This window comes from Anas platyrhynchos, chromosome 4, assembly GCF_047663525.1.
Source record: "Anas platyrhynchos isolate ZD024472 breed Pekin duck chromosome 4, IASCAAS_PekinDuck_T2T, whole genome shotgun sequence".
In the NCBI taxonomy this organism is placed as follows: Eukaryota; Metazoa; Chordata; class Aves; order Anseriformes; family Anatidae; genus Anas; species Anas platyrhynchos.
The window spans coordinates 44,860,151-44,887,780 of record NC_092590.1 but is presented as its reverse complement, the minus strand read 5'-3'; the positions used below and the strand labels follow the sequence as shown (position 1 = coordinate 44,887,780).

General features: G+C 35.6%; 1 long non-coding RNA gene across 2 annotated transcripts in view; it reads right to left on the bottom strand.

Moving 5' to 3' along the window:
- Window positions 1-1,267: 1,267 nt before the first annotated feature.
- LOC106015751 (uncharacterized) overlaps window positions 1,268-27,630 on the bottom strand; it is a 47,617-nt gene continuing 21,254 nt past the window's right edge. For both annotated transcript variants that reach the window (XR_003497286.3, XR_003497287.3), the window contains exons 4-11: window positions 27,350-27,404; window positions 26,902-26,982; window positions 26,592-26,717; window positions 4,633-4,725; window positions 4,184-4,246; window positions 3,448-3,569; window positions 1,821-1,922; window positions 1,268-1,518 (exon numbers count right to left, since the gene is read on the bottom strand). This is a non-coding gene — a long non-coding RNA (uncharacterized lncRNA). The remainder of the gene's footprint in view (window positions 1,519-1,820; window positions 1,923-3,447; window positions 3,570-4,183; window positions 4,247-4,632; window positions 4,726-26,591; window positions 26,718-26,901; window positions 26,983-27,349; window positions 27,405-27,630) is intronic.

Sequence of the window (27,630 nt, the reverse complement as noted above, 5' to 3'; positions counted from 1 at the left end):
ATCCACATTTGTTAACCAAACTTTTGAGTTTACTCCAAACTTGAAGTATGAAATCTATTGAAAATGTTTTTGAATTGATAAAATACTATCGCAGTTTTAGTACTTATGTCCATATTCTTATCTCTAGACTAGGGTCCTTGACCAAGCAATCTCTCTCATGATACCTTACAATCCTTTTCATTGTTGAACCACCTGGTGCTTCACAGGAGTTAGCTGGGCCCTGGCCTGCAGGGGAAGGTGAGTGCAAGAAACATCCAATGCAACTTTCACTAGTCATCATTTCCATGCATTTACTGTAAAGCTTTTCATTTGGGATACTTTTGTGCTACTTTTCATAGATAACTGAATTTCCAAGTCAAACATTAAATGCACAGATTTACATTAAAAAAAGAAAAAGAAAAAAAAAAAAGAGAGAGAGCTTTCATGTATAATTTTCAACCTGTCATACTCGCTATTATTCTTTTACTATTTCCATGTGAGCAGAGGAGATTATATTATATCTGGGTTAATGATATACGCTCTGAAATATATAACTGCATCTTGAGCATCTGCAAGATAGTCCTGACAGGCCTGGCAAATAACCTGGGAGCTGTACCAAACTTTGTTTCCCAGTTTAGTAACTGGCAAATAAAAGCATCTGATGCAACAGGGCAATAGAGAAAAACGTATGTACCAACAGGGGCTGAGCTGGTTTTATTCTTCATGTAACCAGAATATTGCATGGCTTAGTTTTCTGTCAATGAGCCAGAAGTTTGTAGGTAGCAGAGCTAAGTCGATTCTGAGGTTACTGGAAGGGAATTTCACTCACACCGCAATGTGTCCTTTCAGCACAATGCTGGCTCCTTCTAGCATCTACTTTCTTCCTCACCCCACCTCTTCCACACTTTTCATTATTCTTGCTACATTCAATCAGGTAGCAACAGGTGTTGTTTTTTCTCAGTCCAACAACAGTAAGTGTTAAGTAGACGACAGTTCCAAAATGCAACGTGTATATCATATTTTGTGACTAACACCATCTCCCACTCAGGTCATTTTGATCTTCCCATTATAGCTAGGAACTTTTTCAGGAAATGATCTTTTTACATGTTCTCATAAACTCTCAGAATGTCTGGTTTTGTTTCGCTCTCTCTGCTAAAGAACACGAATTGTTTCTCTTTGGTTTTCCAGTGTATGTTTATTGAGCTGATAAAGACTGCAAGATGTATTGAAAGAAACACTTGGTTTATTTTATTTTATTTTGGCAATGATAACAGAGTGGAATCCATTTTAAAACCAGGAGAAAAATAATTGCATGTCCCAGTTATATTGTATTATATATATATATCTATATCTATGTACATACACACACATACACAAATGCATGCATACACAGATTTTTATTTTTTTTATTTATTTTTATGGGTACCTTCCTGACTTGCAGCCAATCCATGGAAATGCTAGCCAGCTTGTGCATTTAATTGTACCAGCATATAATAGTAGACAGATTTTCTTCCCTTCATGTTGCAGCATGCGTGGAAACTTTCAAAGGAATCAGGAGAGTACAAGGTAAGGGAAACAACAACAACCAAAAAAAAACAACAACAACAAAAAAAAAAACACACAAACAAAACATTTGCTTGCATAATAGAGATTAATTAAAATGGATATACATCTAGGTGATATACTTAAACATAGCATCATGCACTCTGTATAATTCATAGAATGCATCCTTACACTAATAATCACCTTAGGGGATAGTTAGTGGTAAGCAAAGCCTTAAGTGCAATGGTTACATTAATATCTGCCTAAGCTAGCTAATGCTCTGGTTTAGATATACTCACACAGGAGCTGCAGCTGAAACAGAAAATCTGCTGAATTTTCAGTCCTCTTTGTGTCTCTGTCTCCCCACATCACACACACAAAAACACATGCCCCTTGGTAAGCTTCAACAAGGAAATAAAGAAAATAGCTTTAAGAAACTTTAAGAAAACAGATATTACTGTATCATAATTCTGGCCAACATGCAGCAAGGTATGCAAAAAAGAAAAAAACAAAACAAAACAAAAAAAAAAAAAAACACTTTGTGCCTTTTATGTTTTTAAGTTTCAAACTCATGTTAAAGAATGAAAAAGACTGCAAGTTCTTTATCCAGTACATTGAGTTGAAGGTAAGGTCATTGCTTGCCAGCAGGCTATGACTGACTTTAATTAAACATTTTTATACTACTCTGCTGCTGCTGGGGAACATGTCATTAAAACACAGGAAACATTAATCTGCAGACTAATGCTATAAAAAGAAAACTTTTACACAATCTTTAGTTCCAATTAAAAGAAGCTTAAAAAACATTAACCCTTAGAATACTACAAAACCACCACCCAATAAGAGCTCCAGGTGGATGTTTGTCATGCTCTGCTACCTATTTCTTCATCTAGTCACATCAGCTTTGCCTTAGCATAAGTGAACTTACCTTAGTTACATTTGCTAAAAGCAGATATAGTGCTCTGTTGTGTTTTTTTTTTTTTTTTTGCCTACATAATCACATATCTTAAATGAGAGAATTGGTGCCGTGTATTTACTATGTGTTGTCTATTTGGAACAGATTTCAAATACTTGTCAGAAAACTGGTGGGTGATCTTTACATAAATCCCCATGTCTTAGGCTAGTCAAAAACATAGCGCATACTATTATTTATTCATTATTTATTTTTATCAACTGCTGTGGTCCATCTTGAAGCAATTGCTTTCCACTGTAAAGGCATCTCTATGTTAGCTCCATCTGCTTCTAAAAGAAAATGTTTTGGACTCTTTTGGAGGCTGAGGGGTTGGAGACAAAAAAGGATTTATGGATGGGCACAGATTTCTATGCCCTTGTCTTTTCAGCAGAAGTATGCAATTTGTTTTCAGTTGTGAGGTGCTAGTCTGTCTGTTGAACCTCTAGCTCCCTCCCTGAATCTCCTCACTTTTTTTTTTTTTTTTTTTTTTTTTGTAAGGACACCTGTTTAAGGTTCAAAGCCTTTAAAAAAGGGTTCGTATCCACCAAGATTAGAAATATTTGGTCAATAAGGTGTGACTAGAAGTGTACATTTTGTCTTAGACCTTATAAATCTGTACACATACAGAGAACAATTCAGACAAATCAGTATTTTAGTTAGCATGCTACTAAGTTAGATGAGTCCACAAAATTTTAAGGCCATTGCTTGCTATGGATATATGTATATAAATAAGAACAGATGAAGAAATTTGCACACAAACAGCAATATTTATATGTAACACTATCTCAGTCTGCACATTTGTAATTTTAGCACACAGTTTCAACAGTAGCATATTATCACTCTTTTTTACTTCTTTTTTTCCAAATAAAAGAATCTGTCATCCAGGCCTTGATGTTACACAAGCATTTAGTTAAACCAGTTAAACAGGATCAGATTGTTGCTGGAACCATGTGGGAAATATTTACAATAAAACTCACCTGGCGTTGAGCATTGTTCCAATCTTGAAATTCAGCCCAGTCTTGAAAGTTCACAAAGTTTCATTAACTTATTTGAGCAAAATGCAGGCTCATTTTCAAGTAATTTTTGGCTGATATTTATTCTAGATAAAGGGAACAGTATGACAGTGATATGATTAAAATATCTTGAGTGCAAAACCTGTTCAGTTGTGTGGAGTGGAAGGGAAACACTGTTTTGGTTACCCATTCAACACTCATAAAAATCAGTCACTCGCTTTCAGAGGGAGGCTTACTTCATATGCTCACAAATACACACCATTCAGCTGAAGGATTTACATAGTCAGCTAAGAAGAAAACTCGTATCAAGGTCAAGTGAAAGTATTGCTGGTTGTTTAGGAAGTTAAAATGTCTCCTAAACTGGAATGAACAAAGTATGTTCTACCTTAACAAGTGACAAGAAGGGAAAACAGCATACACTAAATCTGTTCAGATTTAAAAATATATTCCACATCGTTATCATAACTTAATGGATTTATAGATTAATTGTCCATTAACCCAATGACCCAGCTTTTACTGCAGTTCAGATCCAAACAAAAATCTTTCCAATCATATGGGAATGGAAAACCCTTAATGAAGTTTAAAGACACACTTTAAACCTTGTTTGTCCTACCATGCCAGATTGTGCATTGCTAATCCACAGTGAGTTACAGCTAGTTTGTCAAGATTAAATGAGGGAAGAATGAGAAAGTATTATTACCTCCTCTGAGGCTTCAATCAGTTTTCAGTCTGCTGAGATGACCCTGGCCACCTTCAAGGTTCCCTGGAGACAAGAAGGAAAGGAAATGAATAAATAGCAATTCATAAAGATGGCTGGGGCTCTAAGCAGCATCCATTGCTCTCTTTTTTCACCCCTAAATATATTGTCAAAAAGAATGCCTCATCCATATGAAAATATAATAAAATGCATATGCTTCTTTTATATATGGGAAAGGTATGTAATTAGTTTTAGTTTAAGTAAAACAATGAAGACTGTATGAATGTACATTCAAAATAAAAGAGAAAACAGAACATTTTGCCTTTGTTTAAGTCTCTAAAAAATTCAAGTGAAACCAGAAGATGGACTGATTTCATTTAAACTAAAAGTGAGAGAAAGTTAAAAATGACTCATTTTCTAGGGAGTGTCACTACACATTCAGAGAAACCCACCTTTTCCTTGGCCACTTGGGACAGTGCATCACTCCAGACAGATCACATCGCAGCAACATAAGTTTTCATCCCAGTCTTCTCTGGTTCCTTTGCCTTGGAATCAAAGGACATATCCTTAATGTTTAACAAATCACTGTCTTTACCTTTACTGCTTAAGAAAAGAACACCAGAACTCTCATTTGAGTATTGAACTTTTTGAATGTCCACATCATTTTTGGTTCATTGCCTGACTCTGCTTTGGATTCTCCCAGCCTGATCTCTTCAAGAATAATGTGGAATAGAGGAGTTTTATCCTAAAGCTGCATGAATGTGAGGAGCCACTGCTCTGTGACTAGAAGGTCTTCCCACCTGTTTTGGCTTAATCCTACAAATACAACTGATTGTATTAGTGTAAGGTATGGTAATGTCTTCAGGAGGCAAGAAAGGTTTTTAGGAAATGGACACCTTCTGCAATGTTTGGGGATGTTAGAAAACCTAATGCAAGCTTATTTTGTACATCTTCACATGGGACTGATTCCCATCATATCATATATTGCCTCTCTTTTTAATAGATATGTCATGACAGATCAAGAAAAATTCACATAATTCCAGGTACTTTGATTGTGGATACTGTTCATAAACTGAAATAATAATTTACCTTCTAGTTAAAATATACATCTGTTCTGTCAACAAACTAGAATTCACCAGTTCCATGTTTGTCCTAGTTAGCCATATGCAATTTTTCTATTTAAAATGAGCATTTTTATTTCAGTTCAACTACCTTTACCGATAGTATAGATAGAGCAATTATGGCACATTTTAATTACAATTAAGGTGCAATTGATTAACACGTAACTTGGAATCCTGTTATGTCACACTGCATATATAGTTACAACATATCTAAACAGAAGTCCCAGCACTCACATGGGATCAGAAAGAAAAAGAATGAGTAATAATTAAAAACAAAACAAACAAACAAACAAACAAACAAACAAAAACCTACCCTGAATCATTCAAATTAAAGCAAACAAACAAGAAAGCAATGTTCTCTCCTTCCCTGCTTTCCTGATTGATGATGATAATAAATAACTAAACAAATAAAATGTTTTGGACAAGCACCTCAGAGGTGGAAAGCACAGTCTATGAAAGCAGTTATGTTATGCTGGAAGCTACTCAAAAATTATACGTATATATATTGGGGAATGGAGGAAGTAATGAGGAAGGGTAAAGGTTATTTTATAGAAGTGGTAAAATAAAATCTAAAAATACTCTTTTTACTTTTAAAAGATAAAATTAAAACAAGCTTAAACATACAAATTTTTTCATATTTGAATAAAGTTGTTCTTTGAAATATAATTACATTTTAAATTACATTTTAAATCATGATTTGAAATATAATTACTGTGCAGAGTAAACAGCATTGGGTACACTAATTTGTAACTATAATTTAAAGCATTGCTCACAGAGCTCACAGAGTGAAGGAGGAATGTAAACTCAGAATCTATGTTCAGCAACATTTGCGTAAGTGAAAAAAACAACATAGAGTTGCTACTGTTGTTGGATATTAAATCTGAGCAGCTGGGTCTGAATTATTTATGTGCTGAGTTATTAAATGTAAATCAAATAAACACATGGGAACACCAGTCATTCCATTTGCTTTCTTTAAAGCCCTCTCAGATTAGTTTTTTATATATATCAACAATTTGACCGAGTAGATTGCAGGACTGTTCAAGTGTCATGCTAATATTTTGGCATGTCCAATAAGCAAGGATAGAGGGGAACTTTTTTTTTTTTTTTTTTGCCACTCTCACCAAGTGCAAAGCGTTTATGAAGTGTTTATTCATATAATTTTGACAAGTTGTGTTAATTAATACTGAAGGACACTTCTGATGTGAAGTTCCTAAAATTACAGTAGCCTCACCTTTTTGAGCATTTACAGGACGTTTCTGAGATGATATAAAATATACTAATATACATGTAACTTTAAATAGATTTTCAGAATAGCAATCATGAAGTTTTACTGTATTTTCTGCTTCCAAGTTTCATAGTGATTAACTTTCAAAATCTAGCCAACTGATTTTAGTGTAATTCAAATTAAACAAATCTAAAACATATCTTCAATTAAAAATACTTACAGACATTGTTTTCTTTTTTTTTTTTTTCTTTCTTTTTTTTTTTTCCCGGTATGATTTCTTAGTACAAAATAGTGTAAAGCATGTATAAATTCCATTCATTTTTTAAAGATATCTTTAGGGCTATGTTCTCTGTTTTGCAAAATTTCCCATACACAAAAAAGAACTCCATCATATTGTACTTTATTTTACTCCCAGCTATGCTTCTCAGGACTCATGAAAGCTTCAGTGCTCTCATCCAACTTGTGAGAGAAAAGATGTTAGAGGACTACGCCTTTTTGGACTGGACTTCTCTCAGGTTCATCTATGATGAAATAAATAGTCTAGTCTTGTGTGGTTCCTCAAGGAGAATTACAAAGAAATTGTCCATATGTAGGACCTAAGCCAGTGAAACAATTTCCCTTTCATATTCTTTCATAACAGACTGCCAGTATGGAAACTTCATCATACTGGCTGAAGTTTTACAGGAAGAAAACCTTAGTTTCATGTATGAATATACTCCCTGATTAACCAAATAACCAGTTTCCATATGTACATATATTAATAGTTTAAACAACTAGATATTTGTGATGTCCTGTGAAACTAGCATGGCTTCTGAATTGGAGCCATATCTGTGCAACTGGAGAATCTTTGAAAAAGTCTACACATTCTTTGTGAAGACATATCTATACTGCTTTGCATTGTCACCCGTTATCTTCCAAGGACTTTGAGAACATGTGGAATTAAAATAAATTGCTTGGAAAATATATTTGTAGTCCTAACACCATCTCTTTTTCAATATGCAGCTAACTTGCATATTCTGAAACATTCTATGAAGTCACACAGAATTACTAGTCATGACTAACATTGCCAAGTATTTATTTATGAACAAAATCAGGAGTTTCACATAAAAGAATATTTGCAGCAACGGTATTGTCTTTCCATGTAAAAGGTTGGCTTTTCATGAAGAAATAAAATATATATCCGAATATTTTCTTTCCAGAGATCTGTTTTTAGTGTCTCATGTAAATTAAGGTTGTTGGTTTGTTGGTTGTTGGCTTCCTATCTAGACTACAAAATGTAAGTTAATGTGAAATTTCATGAGGTAAAGCCATTCTGTAAAGGCCAAAATATGGCAGATTAAAATGGCAGTACATGTATGCCAGTACATGCAGCACAAGCAATTCTGTTGAGGAATCATCACATAAAAATTGCTGCCAAACTAAAGATTTCAGCCAAAAATGTTGAATGTTTGAATTGCTCCTAAATCACAACCACAAAGAGGAAACCTTTATTTTTATTGTCATGGGAAAAACAAACAAACAAACAAGCAAGCAACAACAACAAACATTTTAAAATACCTTTCCTTTTTCTACTGAACAGAATAGCACTGCCATAAAGTAAAATATTCATGTTGAGCTTCCTGTGCTGAACAGCAGTGAATGGCAAAGAGAAAGCAATAGAAAATAAAATTATTCTTTTTTATTCTTATTTTACTAGATCTGAGCAATAGTCTATAGATATAATGTTAAGGCAAATCTGCCAACTAAACTGATAAAAAATGCAGTTCAAGATGACCTCTGAGTTTAATATCCTATCCATTCCATGTTCCCTGAAACATTTTCAAGTTCATAAGAAGAAATTGTAGAACTGTCAAAAACTTCAAATATTATGATAGAGAACAACAAAAATCATTTACTGATGTTGTAAGTCGTTTCAAATGACAATATTTTATTTTTAAAAATATGACCTCAACCAAATAAAACAGTAACTTTCGCCAAAATAAAAATTGCCCTTGGGCATCACAAATTATTATTAGAAACTTCCATAAGTCTTTGCAAATTTTAAAGAAATATGCAAGTATTTGCACAAAGCCTTTGCCTCTGTAGCACAAAATTTGTGCTTTGCATCTTCCTCTAATTAGAAAATGTTAAGCTATGCTCTGAGCAACTTATTTTCAGCTCAGCAAAGTAAAAACACTGCTACAATGAAAAGTTTCATCTTTCAAAAGCAAATGTCTGCCTGGCATAAGACTTACTTTCACAGCAATCGTAAGTTTATGATAGCAATGCATTATGCTACAAGGAAAAGTGAAGAAGGTTAGCAGTATGTACTAGATGCAAAACTAAGAGCATTGCTCATTTTTCACTTGAACAACCAGAAAGAAAAACAAACAAACAAACAAACAAACAACAACAAAAAAAAAACAACATTGCAAGCTGTTTCCATTATAAGGGGAAAATGGTGTGGGAGCTATAATGCTTCCTCTAATGGTTCTTCATTTATTTACAGCAATTGACAAGGTGCTCTCTTCCTGACCACAAGTAAAATAAAATCAAAGGAAACAGTTTATTTGCTCACTTTTCAAAGCGTCTGTTAGCCAAAATGTTTTCCATGGTACATGTTCTCCATGTTAGACTCTGCTGTGTCTCCCTGTCCCCTTACTAATTCCTATATCAGCTTCTTTAGTCTTCTCCTGGTCTCTCCCACAGACATACAAATCGTCACATAACAGTGGCTTGGAAAATTGTTATTGCTTCCAGTTGCCTTGAGTTATCTCAAAAACTTCAATCGATAAACAAGGAAAATGCCTTAATAATAGATTTAGTGTTTATTTTTCCATACTAATAAACATAGTTTGAAAAGCAAGGCTCCTATTTAATCATTAACCTCCAAAGCACATGTATAATTGGTAAATTGGTGTTTGTAAGGGCACATAAAACTATATATAAAATCTAACATGTACTTGACCATTTATCTGCCTACCAGGTTAGGTATATGCAGAAATACCTGGTTTACACATGCAGATTGAGAATCTGTATATATGAACAATATATGCCATTTCATCTTACAGTTTTTCAGCCATTCAAGTAGAACTGTACCAGTGGTAAATTTTACCAAGATGTAAACATGATCACTGCTTGCAATGGATCCAAATACTTCAACACGCCATTCTGAAAAGTATACCAATAAAACCCATGGGACATCCAAGGGGCAAGGTTCTTTTTCTCTTGAGCCCTGAAAGCAATCAATACTCTGAAAATTCTATGTATATCTCTGAATTACAGCAGCAATATCATTCAATAAATCTGACAAAAAAAAAGAAAGAAAAAAAAAGTGTTAGCTGAGAAGGATTTACCTCCGCTTTAAGGATGGAGGTTTTGTATAAGCCCAGTCAGACTACCAGCTCATTTCAAGCTCACTGCTGAATTTATATTGAGTGTTAATGACTTCCAGCTAATTCTAAATTGGAGTTAAGAACTTACAACAGAAACTGACCCTTGCTGTCCCGGAGGGAAAGTGGAAGTGAAATGATTATTTTGGGCTGTTTGTTAGGCCTGAAAACCCATTTAATGTATCAATAAATCAAACAGCGAATGAAGCTGAGTTTGAAAGTAGGTGTGTGGATTCTGGTACTAAATAGGTGTTTCATGTGAAGGAATGCTGTGGGTTATTACAGACTGAATGAAATCAGATGAATTGTATCCTGAAAATTCCTGAAGAAGTATGACATTTGTTGTAACTTTACTATCATCACCCCTTCTTGTAAATATTCAGTAAAACACCCTTGTACATATATCTTATTCAAAATGTATCAACATAATATATGTGTAATATCTGATAGATTTTAATGCAATGCATTAGTAATATATTAATGTATGAGCATTTTGTGAGTAGAAGAGTCAAGTGCTGACAGGAAACATCATAGATAGCTTAGTACTAATGTTCAGGTTATTTTCTGGTTTAAGATAATAAGTATATGTGTATCACTGAGCTGCTGCAGAAGAAAATTATGTACAGGGGAAAAGGAAAACAAACTTGCTTAGGAAGGTAAATAGAAAATGAAACCTAATACCTCAGCTTTCCTGACTATGACATAGCATGGCATAAGGGCACTCCAGAGAGCTGTTTTCTCCAAGTCACATCCAGTTCAGCAGAAGATGTACACAAAACCACCACAAGAAATGCTGCAAAAGTCACACATTTTGCCCCAACATTCTGTCATTAACTCATCAATCAATCAATAAGTCTTCATTAAAAGACTGACATCTAAAGAACTACAAGAGGATCTGACCAAAAGAGTCTTTTTAATATATATATATATTTAATGACTAAAATACTTAGATTTGCACTTGCATAATCACAAGCAGCACGTGTCAGACTACTTTTTAACAAGTATGGTAGAGCAAATAGGTGGGCTCGCTGACCATACGATATATTTATGCAAACTTGAAAGGCACTGCATAGTATGATTTGCTGTAATGTATAGCAATGCTCAGAGTGTTCATGTAGCAGAATGATTCACTCAGTAAAATCAAATTTTTCAGACTGTCACCTCATTATATTCTTATATGTTATGGTGGAATAGGCCAGAGCCTATTGTATTCAGTATTAAATAAATAAATTCAGAATAAATATGTAACATAAGACCTTACTTTTTATATCATAGATCTCTTAAGTATACCCTGTATACTAGAAGTATAAAAGTATGCCCCTTGCCCAGGGTAAAATTTGTAACAAAACAGTCTGGCAAATGATTCTTAAGCTAAAAGCCATCTTAACCATGCCTATAAATATTAGCGTCACAGCACTTTCCTCCAGAAGAATTTATCCATATCCATCCCAGACAGTACACTTTTGAGATAAATCCCAAGAATCATCCTCAAATAACATTTTCCAAACAGCTTTCAGTCCATAACAGTCATTTCCAAGATGCATTTAGCATACTTCAATGGAAGGAAACCTATACTTCCAACAAATGAGGACACAGCCCCAGAAGTTTTATTACTAAATGTTCAAAACATATAAAATTGGGAGGAACAGATTAGGACACAGTGAAAATTCAGTATAATCTTCGAAAATTAGCTTAGAAAATATAAGGTGAAATAAAATCAGCAAAGAAAATACTTAGCATAGATTGTGAATTGTACTCACAAAAACAGAATGGAGAATGGTTAACCTGTAGCTGTTGAGAAAAGATTTTAAGGAGTGTGGTGGATCACAAGCTGAACATAGATCAATATTTTGCTCTGTGTAAAGCATTAGGCATCACATTGGTCATATTGTACAATATTCCCCGTGAAACACAAAAGAAGGAGCCCTTCCTGTGACAGTGACAGGAAGTGTCTGGATGCTTGCCCTGGAAACACTATTTAGAGTCAAAAAAGGGGGGGACAAAAATGAGAAAGGGTGAAGAATAAAAGGGAAGGTGACATGGAGAGAGGGAAAAGGAGATGCAGAAAGGTAAAAGCAAAAGCTGAATCTGAGGCTCAGACAAGACAGGATAAAGGTGTCAGAGGCTTTCAAATCAATGAAAATAAAATAAAAAGAGAATAGCTATTAAACCTTTTATAGATATAACAGTAAACAGACAAAGTTATGGACTTAAACTTCATCAGCAAAGGTAAGTTATGCACTGGGGGAAAGTTATTGCAGTGATCTGGTCCATCACTGGAAGCCCTTAGACAAATGTGTTAAGAGAGTTGTAGGTATATTTGATTCTCCTGTTGGGGCATGGGAGATCTCAGGAGACACTTTCCAGCCTTAAATTCAATTATCTTGTAAATCTACAAAACTACTGCCGTTGTATTATTCATCTCTTTAGAACCTGCACAGCCATGCTGTTTCCACAGAAAAAAAGTAGAGGATTAAACAAGGTGATGAGTTTTTAAATATTTTTGTTGAGTTTAATCTGAAAGTCCCTGCTAGGGTACTGGGTACTTATTAAGGAAAACACGCACCTCTAATATTTGCCATTTTGTCTTTCTTTTTCCTCCTCATTACTATTCTTTAGATTCCATTTTGTTTGTATTAATTTTAGTGTATCACATCCTCCACAGCAATGTTCAAATACATCCCTTCAGAGTAGTCCAAGAGATCTCTGCATGATAAAGAAGCGCCAGGAATCTTTTTTTTTTTTTTTTTTTTTTTAATGAACATGTTTTTGAGTTAATAATATGCTGAGGGAGCAGCTGCACTCAGCAGAACTCCAGCTATAAAACCCCCAAAAGCTTGTGTTTCTTTCACATCATACTGCAGCCAAGCCAGCTGAGTCTACATCTGCCTCAAATCACTGGCAGGTAAAGTCTGTCTCTTACTACAGGGATGTGGTCCCACTGGGTTATTTTATTTATTTGAGGCAAACTAAAACATTTGGTATAGTTTGAATTTGTGTTTCTCCCCAAAGTTCACATGAATTTCAGCATTTTTTTTTCCTTTGTTTTGTTCCTATGTATCTTTCTATAGTATCTATTGTATATTTGTAGCAACAAACAAAATTCATAAAACTGATAAGAGGATTGCAACCATCAGTTATGCTGCTATGTGCTACAAGGACGGTAACAAAGTAACGCACGGTTCCCATATTTGTAAATTCTGCACAGAAAATCAAGATGGGCTACACTTAGGCAAATTGCAGTTAACAAACTTTATAGTTTGTCAGGATATATATATGCATAATGGGAGTCAAAGAATCTATTGTTTTTCTCTTTATATAGCTCTCAACCCTTTTAGTTATAATAATTATGACCTTCCTGTTGCCATTCGTGTCCACATTCCAGTAAATCATTTATGTTCCCACTAATCCTTTCTGTATTGACAGCACTGCATTGAGTTTGCTTTCAAAATATGTAACATGAAAAATTGTTTTCCAATCTCTTAATTTGTGCATGCATATACAAAGTGTTACTGATTTGGGGAAAATTGCCTGAACAAATCAGAATGCTAAAAATGCCAGATAAACAAGACACAGACCAAATTTTCTAATGTGCGTTTGCCTTGCAACCCTACATGCTCATTTTTTGCTGTCCTTTCTGCTCCCACCTTTCCCTCTTACCTGCTCCTTCTTACAATTCAGGATCTTCAGTCACACAGATCTGAAGGCTGGATTAAAAAATTTTCTTCTGGTTACCACTTTAGCACCTCTCTTTCCCAGGTATACAATTGGAGTGTGCTAAGGAAGGCTCATGCCTTGTGTGAATTAATGTCATAGGAGTAATCACTGACCTACCTAAATTAAAAAGACAACTTGACACATTGTCAAGAACAAAAAGACTTAAAATAAATGTAACAAAGAATGAATTTTCTACTCATTTTGAAATGTAGGTGTAATCCCAGTTATCAAAGCAGACCTACTGCAGCTTTTATTTCACTTTCATGGCAAGAAATTGATGACATAGTGATGAACTATAGTTTCTTAATTTCCCTCAGAACATTTATAGTACTATATAATGTGTTTGCCTTTATGCCAATGCACCTGTGACGGCAGTGTCATAGAGATGACAGCTTAATCTGCTTTTGCTGTGGACATTAGTAGGAAAGCTAAATAAAATATACACATCAGCTGTATGCATAAATTAGCAACCATTAATATAAAATTTGCAAGTGGTTTTTCATGTCCATGGATTCACAGAAACGCCAAGAAGTCATCCAGTCCTTTCCTTAGCTCAGACATAATACGAGGTATATCTTGGTCATCCCTCACACACATATCTTCATGAAAAATCTCCAGTGTAGGAAATCCTACAAGCTCGCATTGTAATTTCTGCAAATGTTTATCTATATGCTTAACTGTCTAAACTAATGCTCTTTTTTTCTGCAGACCAAGTCAATTCTTATTAATCCTATTTCAAATGAACACAGAACATTTTATTGAATTTTACAATGCTGACTTCAATACATTTATGCAAGTTCTCAAGTCCACTTTCATATTTAAACTTACTCTCTTTTCCAACCTTATACACACTTTATGATTATATACTGAAAGCTATCCTCCATGCCATAACCAGAAGGATTAAATTGCTCTGGCACTAGGAAAGCCTTCAAAATAAATCCTCATTGACTTACCAATGTGGTTACATACCAATGTGGCCTGTAACTTACAAGAACTGGACTCAGGCTATGTTAAAGCTAATACCAACTCCCTTTGCACCATCTCCCTAATCTGTTTCTGAAAACGTGTTTCAGAACTGTCACAACTATTTCTGAAATGAGTACAAATCACATATGCTGCTGCCCCCCCCCCCCCCCCAACAACTTGTACTTTGGAAAATCAGGGGTGGTTCTACATCGCATCTTGTTATTATCATTTATTGCATCTGGGATCTCATCTATTCCCAGTGGGTCCCAGGAGGTAACTATTAATTATTTAGAGTGTGCAGTAAACATTTGCAGACAACTTTCAGCTTCTTCAAAGAATACACCTGAATTATTATTATATTTAAAAAAAACAAACAAACAAAAACATATTTTGGCTTTTCTGGCTCTTCCCTTTTTGTTTCTCCTTCATATTACTGCATTAATTACAATAATCATGTTAGTCACAATAACCTTTTTCAATAAAGGCAAGAAAAAAAAAATCTTGGCACCCTACTCTGTATTCTGTATCATCTCTTCCAAAAGTAACTTAAATAAATGTTAGACCTGTCCTTTTCTTTGTCTTTTTTGCTTTAACTAACATATGATATATTTATAGAACCATTACTTAATTCATTTTATGTATGTTTTCCTAACATAATTGACTTCTTATGGTAGGATTTTTTTATTCTTCTGCTAAAAGCTTGTGCTGTCCTTGTTTTTATTTTTCCATGATCCTGTTTGGATTTTCAGGTTATGAAAAAATCTTGTGACTCCGATTCATTGACAGCCACTTATTCTTCCTGTCACTGTTGTGCATCAGTTTGTTTGCCAGAATGTTTGCATTCTCTCCTGATTTTCTTTTTTCTTTAGTTACATTACATAGACCCTATCTTTGCAACTCTGATTTTGCTGAACCAGGTTCTCTTGAATCCCTTATGACTACCTGGTTCTAATGATTTCCATATATAAGCTTATATATACACATATATATATATATATTTGTGATGTAGGTAAATACCTATTAAGAATGAGGCTGGGCACTCACTGTATTCATTTTACAAACAGACCTTTCCCATTGCAAACACCCTGTCTTCTTAGGTGCAAAATGGTGACATGTATCTCACCACCTGGTCCCTTGAGTTCGTAAGAGTTTTTTTTTTCATGTCGTAACTCACATGTGTTGACATTTAAGATTCCAAATGTAAACCAAACAAGCAAAGGCTGAGGATGTGGAAGAGGCAGTTCTTACAGATACAAAAGGAGAAAGGGCAAATCCTGGCAAATCCTTCCCTGACTACCACCAGTGGATTCTGTGTGAATTATAGAGCTTTCACTTTTGTTTTCTTCTTGACTTTCAAAAATCTTTTAATACCTTCAAACCGACTGTACAAAAGGTTCATGGTATTTATTTGCCTTCATACACTGAAAATGCACAATTGCACAGATGGCCAGTTTCATGTGCTTTTGATTAACTTTTTTTTGTTTTTAAACACACCTTCTTTGCTCAAGCCAGTTTATGCTGGTTTTGTTTTACGACATGATGGTTTATAAAATTTCTGTCAAACTGTGTTACTGTTTGATCATTATAAGAACAATCAGAGTAAGTGTTGCCAGTTACAGTTTTTGAACCCAGCCAAGTCACAGTGTACATATGGTACATGAAATAAGGCAACACAAAGACTGATTAGCGTGCAAAGTGCAGTGCAGTGGTCTTTACTATTCATCATTAATGTCATAGTGGATTTTAAGAAGCAAGAGACTTTTCCCATAGCCAAAGCAGTCTTACACACAACCACAGGGAAGAAAAGCCAACCAGAAATTACGCAACATGTGGGAGCACAGTCTTCAACTATAACCTCCTTTCCAGAAACAGAAAGATTGTTCCTATCACATATTCCTGCTAATTCCTCCTAAAGTTTCAGGAAACATATGTCCGAACAGCTTTCCTTAAGATGGAGCTGTGAAGTTTTCCATGCATTCCCTGGAAGAGCTTCACTTCCTGAAAACGTTGTAACATCAGACCCAGAATAACTGAAGTATTATACCCGAAAGTTCACAAAAAAAAAAAAAAAAAAAAAAAAAAAAAAAGGATGAAGGTAACTGTCACCTTTGGACTTCCTGCTATAAATGGATATAGATGTTAAGGACAATTCTGGATTACAAACAAAAAAGGTTAGCAAGCCAACCTCACAAAAAGTCTAAAGACTTCCTGGCTCTTCCTGGTTTATTCTTTGTTTCATAGCCAAATTTCCAAGTTTCATTCTGATTTTTTTTTAATGGGTAATATATAATTCTCCAACCATCTCTATGTATTAAAGACTATTCTTATTTGATATTCACCCAGAAAATTGTATGTGTACTTAACCTGTTCAGCATGTGCAGACATTAATGAAGTTCACATACTTAATAGCATGAAAGGCATCTTTTCAGCAGGAACTTTCAGAAGGTGTACCCTCAAGGAATCTCTCACAGAAGGACCCATTTTAAATACTTTTCTTGCTAGGAAAAAATATCATTTCTAGCAGCCAACACATTTTGTGTTTGACAGGAATGAGCAATAATTTACAGTCCATTGCCTGTTTCATTGGTTAATATAAGAAACTGACATTTATGCATGTCGGAATTAATATGGAGCTGCGTCACCAGAGGAATTGTTTCGGGAGCACTTCAGCAAGCACAACTCCATCACAGTGTTTAAAAAAGTGTGCATATGACACCCTTCCTGTAGGCGGTTTAGCTCTCTGAAATCATTTAGGAACAACCCATGACCACTCATGACTTTAAAAAAAAAAACAACACAACAACAACAATAAAACCTCCCAAATGTCTTCTCCTCCATCAGATGATGTTCCTGAAGTTCCTGATGAATCATAATCAAATATACATGATTAACAGAAGGTGAATCCAAATGCATGGAGACCAAATGAATATAGTGGCTTGTAGCCACAACATTTTGTGTTATGAGCCAGTCAGACCTCCCAAGTTAAGCAGCGCTGAGCCAAGTTTGAATTTAAATAGGAGATCCTCCAAGGAAAACTGAGTGCACGCACTGAAGGAAATAGTACTGGTAGCCCTTGTCTGTCTGAGTTACTACTGAACTGAGGCTCTTACAAGATGCCAACAACACAGGACTGAGACTGTAGAAGAAAATCAGATCTTTGAATCCTAGCTCCTAGTGGTCATTAAAAACCCTACGGCAGGTTATGGAAAAGTAATGATGTTCATGTAGCCAAATTTCATACTAGGTAATTAGAACACAGAGACACACAACAAATGTTCTGGCAGTCTGAAGCGGATACAGTGTTTTCTTTCACTTCTTCCCAATCAACTTTCACAAAATGTTATTGTAAGCAGTTGCAAAGTTTTACCCAAGAGGTGATTTCATTCATATTCTAACGTTGAATAAAGACACTATTATAGCATATCATGTGGAAATCACTACCTGCAATTCCTTTTATTTTAACCTTCATGTTGTGCCTTAAAAATAAATAAATAAAAGCTGCTTTCTTACTCACAAATGGCGTCAAATCTCTTTGGTCATCTCCATCTTGTACTGCTTTAAGCTAACCAAGTAACTCATGATTCTTGGACTCAGACCTTAGAATTCATGTAGTTCAACTGCCTGCTTAAAGTAGAGCTGAAGTGAATGTTCAATCAGATTGTCCAGGGCCTCAGTGTAACTTATACGCACAAACCATGCTCTTTGTATTTGATATGCGTTGTAAAAAAAAGAATAACAAGGGTTAAATTTTTGGCTTTTGCTTGTTTTGGAGAAATTCTGTACAATCCCACTTCAAGGTTTGACCCATTTTGTTCACACTTTATTTTTTTAAACGTATTCACAGCCTAATTCAGTGTATTCACAACTTAATCATAATTATTATTAATTCCAAGAATGTTTGCTGGCATGAACCTGTGAAACATACAAATAAGTTAAGGAAAAGGTGACAAAGAAAACACAACTACAACAGCTACCAAAAAAAAAATAAAAATAAAAATAAAAATAAAGCAATAAGACTTTGTACTGTGGTCATAAGGTCAAGAACAGCAAATAAGCTTTTTAAGCCTTTTGACACTTCTGGAAACTGCAGGTAATTGTCTCCTATGGCACAGGTGTTAAGTAAGCACATTCATATATCTGTTGTAAAGTTTAATGCTCATTACAAGTAGATTTTATTAGATTACAAGATGTTCCTGCATACACGAGGAATGAGGAAATGAACAGTACAATACCTCAGGCAAAAAAAGGGGAGGTGTATGAGGAGAAAAAAGTGGAAGAGAATTTGTATTTGTATACCAAATATTATTTAGATGAATGATAATCCATATATATGTCTTTTATATGAGTTCAGTACATGGATTATTTGCTGGTCCTAGAAGTGTGCTCCTCACTGCAAAAGCACAAAGATGGTTTGTGTTGTAAGCTCAACAGACAGACTTTGAGAAGCCACAGTGCAACAGGAATCTGTGGGATGGGATCATTCAAACTGGTTTTGTGCTTGTTTGCATGTATCTGCTGCTTCAGCCTGCTGTTAGTGTGAGACAAAAAGAACTTTTTAGGAGCATGTGGAGTGAAAAAAAAGAATGCTTCCTTCAGCTCTGACTAATGTTTGATGATTAATATCTAGCCAGAAGCATTTCCCGACTTTTTACTAAGGGAAAACTTACAGTGCATCATCTCCCTGCCCAGGCTGCCAAGGAAAGAAAACTGAACAAATGCAGGCCAGAAGGACTGGGGATAATGGGAAACGAGGACAGCTGAGCATGCTACAAACAGCACTGGCATGTACACAGAGTTTTGGAAGACTGGGATTCTGATAGTCCTACTGGTCAAATAGCCTGGCAAAGAAAATGAATGGAAATGAGTGCAAATACGATTTAGACAGTGCAGGGCAGAGAATAGAAGTTGTTAGGCCCACCAACAGTACATGCAGCAGCAACAAAAGCATGGTTTAACCTGAATTGATTAAAGTGCATGTCATAGCTGTTTCTCCCCTTCCTTACACCTATGTAACTAGATCTCAGTTTCAAACTGCTGAGACCTTGGAGGGTTATTTGAGTGAGCTCAATGAATCTTTGAGGCACACCTTCTTGACAGCAGACACAGTTGACTGTTATACCTATGAAAAAGCAATGACTGCCAATGTTTACTACTTGTTACCTTTTGTGCCATTTGGATATGATTCTGTTTTTCACTTCTGGTCTCCAACTCAAAGAGGTAACCTATAATTCATCAGCTTTAGGGAAAGTATGTGTGATCTCATGAATCCTGGATGTTGTAAAATATTGTTTTTTTTGGTGAAGAGACACAGGTCTGTGCACCGTTATACTACTAAAACTTGCAATTTTCCATAGGTTTGCCAAGCAAGTCTTGAATGCCTCAAATCTTCTACAATCTGATATATCAGGAGAGAGATGCAGTAAACTATCCACAAGGGTAGCTAGCACAGATCATAGAAAACTAGCATTAAATGCATGACATTTACACACTATAAACTAACTTTAAACTCTATATTACAACAAGTACTGTAACATTAGAGAGGGCAAAGTTGGAGAATACTGATTGTGACCATGTGTAGAATGAGGATAATTTATTTTTACTGTTGCATTTCTGTTCTAATGTAATTTTACCACCCAACACACACACATATGGATGTCTAAAACTTTATCTAATATTTTAAATAACTGCCATAAGCAAGAGCCAGAAAAAGAAGAGATGTACGTTTGTTTTACATCATGCTGAGTACAAAATATATTGGTCGTGGGGAAACTTTTATTCGCTTCCTGGATTCACTGGATCAGGTTTTCCTCTCCACCTCAAAGTGCTACACTAAAACTTATTCTGGAATAATAACAGACAATCAATACCTCTCTGCCTCAATATTCCAGAAATTGGTAGCCTTAAGAAAGGAACAATGAACTCACTGATGATACAATTAGAGAGCTTCTATTCTTCACCCCAATGGTACTGAGTACACTGCAAGGAATAAAATAAAATAAAATAAAATAAAATAAAATAAAATAAAATAAAATAAAAAATAAAATAAAATAAAATAAATAAATAAATAAAATAAAATAAAATAATAAAAATGCTGTAACAGGATGGCAGTGAGAAGGGAAAAAGACAAACTTTCCACCATGCCTGAGGTTAGTGGTGTCCAGATATTACTTTATAGTTCTTCAGTAATACAAAGCCCTTATGCAAGGGTTGTGTATATTTGTAAAAAAATTTGAAAATCAGAAGTAGGACATTCACCCTCTAATTCCTGCAGCTGGAAGCATTGCTTGCATCTTTTCCAGCTCCACTAAGAGGGGCCTACTGGGAGAGAAAAGCCCACAATCATCTTCTGTTGAAACATTTATGGCAAAGACTCATTCCCCACCCTCATCTTCAGCCCCAAATAAAAAATCCCTGTCAAGATATACCAATAAGCACCCTGTCAAGAAAACAGCAGAATGCATTAATGCAAATTGACTGAAGTAAATGTCATGGCTGCATCTTTTCCTGCTCCTTTAACCTGTACAATTAGAACTCCATTTTGACTTATTAAAACCTTGGAAGCCCTGTTATTTGAGTGAATTCAGTGAATCTTCTTTGAGGCACACCTTCTGACAGCAGCCGCAGTTGAATGTTAAACCTATAAAAACCTGATGTCTGACAACATTTTTAATGTCTGAAACATAATTGAGAACTTCACTTTCTCTCTCTGATCCCACAACTGGTAATTAAAAAAAAAAAAAAAAATGAAAGAAAAAAAAAGAAAAAAGAGCTTGTCTGACAAGAAAAGCTGAGCAGAGATGACTGCATGTCATAATAGTCACCTGATGCAAATACAGGTCAAATAACTTTTTTTTTTTTTTAATTATGCTAAACCAATGCCTCTTTCACTTCTCCTGAAAAACTGCAAGGGTCTCCATGAATTTCCTGGAAGGAACAACATTTCTGCATATGTCTCATCATTTTTCTTTATTCTCTTTTATGTCCTACCTAGAATTGTTGTTGTCATGCCAGCCCTGGAATATAGCATCTATGCAATATCAGCTCCAGCCATATTGAAAAGCAGAACAAAGAGGACTGTTAAAAAGGTGGGAGGAAGGCCAACATTATGTTCATCAAAATGCTGAAAGTCTACCCTAAGAAAATGCCATGGCATTTTCAAATGTGAAGCAGAGTACATAAGATATTTGCATGTTATCCACTTTCCTTACCTTTTGAAGGAGGAGAGGCTGAATCAGTATTGCCAGAAACTGATTTTTGGGTACAGGTATTATACATATTCTGAACTTGATGACTAGGTCTCTGACTTATTCCCTCCTTGTTTAGATTTTTAAAAGGCCATCATGTTTTCTGCCAGTTGGTAACGTCATAAAAAAATAATATTGCTGTTACAGTTTAACAGGTAATAGTGCTTATTTCATGGGGTAGATTTGGCTCCAGATTGGGATTCAAATTGATTTGTGTTAATGACTTAACTTGTTGACAAATAAACATTTGAGGAAAAGATGTATAATATAAGCTCAGAAAACCAAACTATATCTTTAAATATGCCCTAAATTTAAATTCAACTATTTATTACATCACCCTCTGCCAGAATTGGGCAGTAAACTGCTTTCCTATTGAAAAGAATGTTTCCATTAAAAATTTACATTTAAAATTGCATTAAGATGCTGGATCTCATTCTTTTTGAGGAAACTGTGTTGCGTTACTTTAGCTACAATGCTAGAGAAATGGTGCATTCTGCTTCCTGTATAAATTTTAATTAGCTGGGTACATTACTCACCCATTTTATCATTGGATGTTGAACTTAAAATTAGTGTAATTCGAAGTGTCAAAAACACACTTACAAAATTGAATGGTTAATTTTTAGTTACTTAAATGCTGCATCTTGTGCATAAACAACTTCTTACCTACATTCAAAATATATTATTGACAATTTGGAAGACAAGCTCAATTGCTGTCCAGCATAATTCTGAAATATAATTTATAGTGGTTATTTAGAGAACTATATCGAGTACATTAAAGCCATATGGTACTGTGGTTTCATCCCCAAGAGATGCCTCATCAGCTAAGAGAAGCATTATGATCAATATGTATATTACTCATTTTTAATAGAGTGTACTAAGCTGTAGAAGATTACTGTTCCTGCCAGTTACTTGAAAATATGAGGTGTAACAATTATTTTAGGATTGTTGGAGAGTTTCAGTATCCTCAAGATGTAGAAAAAATGTCTTTGTTTTGTTATGTTCAGAGCCTTAGACATTCTCTAGCAGCTGAAATCCCCAGAAAATAGTATGCTTAACTAGACAAGCTAAAAGCTATAAAAGGTAAAACCTTATTTGAGTTGTAATGCTCAAACAATTTGCTAAATATGGTTCCTCGGAAGGAGAGAGAGAGAGAGAGAGATGAGAACATTGTCATCCATCTTGGCAAGAGGACATAGCATCTACCACAACTATGCCTATTTTACTACTAAAAATAAAAAGTGGTAAGTACTACAATGATTATTGCAGCCTTGGAAATGCTGAGAATGTTGAATTTTTTAAAAGATTCATGCTACATACAATCATTCTCCAATATACTGAGAAAAATACCACATAAATACCAAGCATTACATTAACCTCTGACCTGGTAGAAATATTAACAACTGCGTATACAGAGCAAAACTGCAATGCCTAACTAAGACAACAGATCCACAGACATGGGAAAAAAAAAAAGAAAAGAAAAAGTCAAATTTCAGTTATTTAATCAAATGAAGTGACTGAGGGAGAATAATCCAGCTATAGCAGAAGTGCAAATACTACAACACTAGGAGGGAAGAAGTTGCAACAAGGCTGCAACAGAGGCCAAGTGTCAGGAGGTCTGTGAATCAGTCAGTGCTGACCTACACAAGAAAGTCCTCAGAGCACAGTACTTCACCAGTGTGCCCCTTCCTGCTTCTGGACCTGAGCTGATCTACTAGCATGAAACCTCCACTCAAGCTGTGGTCTGTCAGCCTGCAAATATCAGTCTGCAGCTGGTATGAAGGCATACCACGCGCAAGGCAGGAGCAAAAAGAATAGGGTATCAGCTCTGCCAGAGCAGCTGGCATCACGTCTTCTGCCTGCAATGCTGCCGGCCCAGTCTTATTCAACTGGGACAAGCCCAGCTGCACTATGCACTTGGAGGGCAGTGAGCAATTCCTCCAAGTCTGAAGCTGTGGGCAAGAGGCAGGATAAGGGGGGTTAGAGTTGGAGCAGGGAGGCAAGCTAAGGACCAGATGGAGAGTTCATACGTAACTGTGACTAGAAATAATTTCACACTGCACTCCACCCTAGCTAATAAATCTTTCAGTGGTGATTTCAGGTCCAACTCTTTTAATATTGTCTGGGATATCTACTCCTTTATGCTTTAAATATCTGATTCAGTGAAAGATTTTTAAACTTTACATTAAAATGGTGAGGATTCAGGGCAGCTCAGCAATCATTCAGGTATGCTTAATTAGCTGTAAACTTCCTTTTCAAAACAGACGTGACTGCATTTCCACATAGATTGATTTGTTTGTTGTTTGTTTTTTGAAGCAATTTTCAATGCTATTTGAATGTTTGCTTCAATGCTTGATTAAAAACAAATTAAGAAAAAAAAAGACACAACTACTTTTATTCTGAAATAGTATAATGAAAGTATGGTACCATGATACAGAAAAAAAAAACACCATAAATGTACTGTAATACCATAAAAAGCATTATGTCCTTTTTCTTCTGAAATTCCTCAGCTGGACTTAAGCTGTCATGACAGCCCCAGGATTTCCATGTGCTGCATCTCACCAGGAACTCCAGTAGAGTCAACGGTCTGTTGTTTATAAGTCATTCACTTGCCCTCTAATAAAGCTGCTCTGATAATGTGGGGATGCAACAACACTCAGGACAGCTAAGCAGATACCAAGGATGGGATTGCCAGATTAGAAAGAGCACTGTAAAATGAGGGTGGCTGTAGTTCTATTTTTCTTTGTTAAAGAAATAACTCAAAAATCTCCAAACTGTCCTACTTAGATGTACCAGAAACACGTTCAACAACTGGAAAACCACTTTCACAGACAGTGGGAGCTGAGGTTAAGCAGAGTTTCTAAGCACGCCCAAATTTTTTTAACCAACTTATGTCTTCTCCCATAATTCTCAGAATTATTTATTTCCAAACCTTCTCCCCCATCTGTTCCCTTCTCCGTGATCTATATATTATCTTATGGTATTTATCCCTAACAGATTTTTGCTTCCTCTCCCTATTCCAGTTAGATTAATGATGCCAATATTCTGTGTGTTTCTGGTCTCTCTGTTTTCTTCGACACGCATCTTGCATTCATACAGGCACTTTTAAATACTTATCACTCTCTCTGACCCTTCTACAACAGCCCAAGTTTTTATTGCTATTGCACAAATGTTCTCAACGTTTCCCTTCTGTCCTCCTTTAGGCCCTGATTGCCAGCTTTACTACTGAATAATAGTTCCTCTAGTCCTGTCAAATTCTACCTTGTTTTAGCTGACTTCCTTCCGTTTACCTTTTCTGTCTTCTTTGGCTTTGTTTCTTGACCTTTATTCCTGTACATTAGCTAAAGGTTCTTTACTAATATCTACCTCCTGAGACAGTTTAATGTACTGATGTGTCTTCTCTTTTCTTGTGATACTGTGTTCACTGCAAACTATTCATTAAACATGTCTAAATAACTGCTTCATTAAATGTCCCTGCACACCATTTTGAAACACATTCAGGTTTTAAACTATCTCATGACCATGGTACCCAATTTTGCTTGTGACACTACAAGTGTTCCTGCAAAAATTGCTTCTGTTATCCTTTCTCAACATTAATTTATAAATACTGCTATATTTTGGTTTGGAGTAAGTCCAGTACTGTTATTTTTAATGATGGAACACACTTTCTTCCTTTGGGAGATAAAATAGTCAAATTATAACAAGCTGTTTTGCATTGCTGCTTCAGGCTGCCTCTGGTCCAAAAGAAATCATAGTAAAACAAATGCCTCATTTGACTAAATAATCAAGCACATCACTCTTTAGAGAGAGCAGTACAAAGCTGCAAGGTTTAAGAATATGAAATAAACTTGCAAAAATCGGTCAGTGTACATATGGCAATAAGCATACCTGAAGTTTCCAGTTCTGTTTAAAAGACATGACTTAGTACTACAGACAAACAAAATCTAGCATATGATGTATGAAGCACACTGCAGTGACCCATTTAGAGAAACTTATAGGAAGGACAGTATTGCCACAGACAACACACAGCAGAGAAAAACTTTATAGCCTCTGGACTCTGACCATTTTAGGGACATTGAATTTCCAAACAAGCTTTTTTCCCTCCTCTCAAATCTTTATAGGAGTCAATAGCTGAGAGTGTAAAGAGAAAAGAACACAGGAAATAAAGATGATAAAATTTAAGACAGGTCTTTACATTGTTACATGGGACAAAGAGGATGAAATGAGAAAAGCAGTTGCTAGACAGTGCTATCAGTGCACTATAACTGAATGTGAGATACTTGATGAGTGCTCATATTCAGTTAAAAAGACAACAAAAAAAAAAAAAGTGGTGAAATACAGAGCTATTACACAAAGTTATCAAACCAAAGTCCATGGAATGAAAGACATATCCCAAATGCCATCTGTACTTACTCTGATAATTCTACAGTCAAATCTCAAACCATAATTGTAATAATCTGCCTCAGAATAACAACAACAAAAATACAAGATATTTTTATTATCAAGTAACAGTAACTTGGTAATTTATGTTACCAAATACAACAACAAGAAACATCACTGCAATTGCCCTTTAACTGTTTTGAGTACCTGTATCTCAAGGACATAGTGGAGTTCAATACCATACAAAGAGCCACTAAAGTGGAGGAATATATGAAAGAGTTGGCTTCTGGGAGACTAAAAAGACTGTCTCCTTATTTTGGAGAGAAGAGGGCTGAAAGGGAATGTTTGCAAGTTTGCAAAGGATGAATTGCATGTAAAACTGCTACTCACCAAATCCTGCAGTCCTTGTAGTAGGTGCCCATAGCATCCATAGAGATGAAATTGAATGCATGAAGAGTAACTGACACTCCTACACTTACAAGGTTGCGGTCAAAAAATTCCTCTTTATCAGGTGGCCTGAATCAGCAAAGCAAAAGAATTATAGTGATGAGCAGGACAGAGGACTAACACAGAACTGCTAAGCAAGGCAAAGGCAAACAGTTGTTATAGGCACAAAACAGTATCACAAGCCAGATGCTAGCATCTGATGTCACTGAAGGTCTAAGACCGTGCCTAGAGTATAGGACATGGCATCACTCACCATTTCCCAGTTGCAGATGTATCCCAGCTTGGTTGCGTCCAGGATCAATTTCAAGGTGACAGTCAAGCACACACCATCTGCCTGTCAACATGATTCCCAAACGAACTAAAATTAGTAAACCTCATCTCAAGGCTTAACACAGACCATATTTGCCCCTCCACCTAAACAGAGCCTTTGAACTTTAACAGTTTGGTAAATACCATCCACCTGTGGTAGGCCAAGTAGCAGTAAGCAGCAAGGCAGCAAACACACATAAGCCAAGCAACAGTAAAGTTTCTGTTAGAGGGAAGAAATTGCTCCAAGCTGCAGTTTGAAGGAGGCACTGAGAAATCAAACTATATTACTAGGTACAGCTACATCACCTTTAAGTAGTTATGTTAGCAAAGAACCAGTTTAGTTTAATAAGTACCGAGCCCCTTCATTGCTATTAACCAGCATGAGCTACTACCATGTACTCATTTATCCAGTGTGAGCCAATCCGTCTTCTGTCTACAGGGTTCTGTCTGTAACAACAAAAAAAGAAAAAATCAGCCAGTCTATCATCAATTGTTTTATCTCAGTTACACTTACATTAATCTGGAGTAAATTGAGGGAAGAAAATTGAGACATTTCTGATTCCAAGCCATATAATTGGGATGAGGGTCTGACCACCCAACATGCACACAGAGGAGCTTTTATGCCCTCCTAAGCATGAGCTGCATGCATGCAGGCTGCCAGCTTGCACCTGGT